Source organism: Echinops telfairi, unplaced genomic scaffold, assembly GCF_000313985.2.
Source record: "Echinops telfairi isolate 266 unplaced genomic scaffold, ASM31398v2 ScPeMD7_12;HRSCAF=54, whole genome shotgun sequence".
In the NCBI taxonomy this organism is placed as follows: domain Eukaryota; kingdom Metazoa; phylum Chordata; class Mammalia; order Afrosoricida; family Tenrecidae; genus Echinops; species Echinops telfairi.
Genome location: NW_022103909.1, coordinates 5372749 through 5374867, shown reverse-complemented (window position 1 = coordinate 5374867; position 2119 = coordinate 5372749).

Below are 2119 nucleotides of genomic sequence, written 5' to 3'. Positions count from 1 at the left end.
AGGTTCCTGGATTGGGTACCTTGGTTCTTGCTCAGAGGCTCTGAAAGAAGTCCTGTTTGTAACACTAGAGAAAGAAGAGGAACAGGAGCATGAAGCCAAGCTTGTGGAGCCAGGAAATCACAGGTTCCAAGAGAGCATGCGGCCCAGAGCAGGCCCTCGGTGGGCATGCAGGCCCTTGTGCACCAGCAAGTGGAAAGAATCTCACCCCCTGCTTGCAGGGTGCAGTTAAACAAGAGCAGAGTAAAAGAAGCTAGCAGCCTGCAGCTTGTATTTAACCTCTCTGGCTAGGGAGGAATGCTTGAAGGTATTGGCTGATATTAGCTATGTTTAAGTTCACATAGGTGATTGCTGCTGCCTAAGGTGAGTGTGCCCAGGTTGGCTTCTGCCACAGTCCTCGGGGGTCTTGTGTCTGAGCATGGTCAGTTCAGTCAGGTCAGTTTCCCATAGGAAAGTCTAATTAGTGTACCCGGTGTCTTTCCAACCCTGGTATTGGGGCATGGATAGCTAATGTTCGTTTAGCACAGGCATTTCGGAAGACAACCCCAAAGATAGTCCCTATTCTAGCAACCTTTCAGAAAGAGCATGAGAAGTGAATTTTTTCTTATTCTTAGCTTTCTTTGGTTATTCCTTCCTGAAATGGTGCAAAAGAATGTAACGGATGTTAAGTTGCAGCACAGGGAAGGAATGCACCTTTTGGACTTTCCTGAGGCAAGAGCCATGCTACTTAGGAAAATAAAACAGAACAAAAAACACAGGCTGATAGAATGTCAGGCTTTGTTGTGATCCTGCCAGAGCCTAAGTTCATGGGCATATGCATGGGGTAGTCAAGAGCAATGTGAACTTGACTGCTTTTAAAAGAATCACGTGTCGCATCTGGCTATCCTAGGTTTATATTGATTTCTCCTACCTACTGTTATTGACATGTGTGATCAAAATAAACGTTGGAACTTATTGATGAGAGAGACTTTGTAAGCCTGCCCAACTTCAACCTTTATGATTGGATCTGTTAAAGGAATAGGAATTCTCTGGATGAAGGGACTTTTTGTGTAAAGCCAAGGTAGAAAGTTAGAAAAGCTAAGCCCCACCTTGAGGGCCAGAATATTTGCATGGAAAAGACTTGCAACTAGAACTGTTGGGAGACTGAAGGGGGAAAAAGGTGATCTAGACTTTTTGAATCATGAGCAAGTGGCTTGTTTGTGGATACACTTAGGCTGGAAAGTCTGTGTCCATTAAAGAACACCCCCCACATACACACCCCTAATTAGGACTGAAGCAGAAAGGGAGCGAGACTACAGGCAGCCTGAAATGCCCACTAAGTGAACACCCAGATTCACTTGTTGAGTACAAGTGGGAGAACACAGCAATGGAGAGAATGACACCCACGGACTGGCTTCACAGGGACTAGACTAGAGAAGAGACCAGAACGAGCTGGCTGGTCTTAAGTTTAAAGATCTGTGTGGGACCTGAGTCTATGGCATGACTTAGCCCAAGAGGGTTAGGGTTGTTGAGGATTTGTGAAGGGGTCAGTGGTCTGAAGCATGAAGAGTTCTGTGGGGAATTTGTTCAGGTTGCTACAACACTCATTGACCTCGCTTGAAATGGGCAGGTCTGAATTGACCAGAACCTGACTGGATGAAAAAGAAGTTTGACCTTGTGAGCTGGTGCACATTACTTGCTGACTTGATGGGTGGTTTGCTTTAGATTTATTTGGTTTATGGATGCAGACATATCAGGTACCAAATGGAATGAAGATTCTTCACATCAAATAACATGCTTGTCTTCTCATATAACTGAGTAAATAGAAATGGACAGTTTAGATATTGGTTCCTGAATTGGGAGAAGATAAAAGCATGAAGTGGCTGGTTTATGACCTTTCTTTTATTTTAAATCATTTTATTTGGGGCTCATACAACACATATCACAATCCATACATTCATCCATTGTGTCAAGCACATTTGTTCATTTGTTGAATGAAAGCACATTTGTTCATTCGTTCATTTGTTCATTATTCTCAAAACATTTTCTTTCTCTTGAGACCTTTGACATCAGCTCCTCATTTTCCCCCTCCCTCCCCATCACCCCATCCATCATGAACCCTTGATAACTTATAAATTATTAT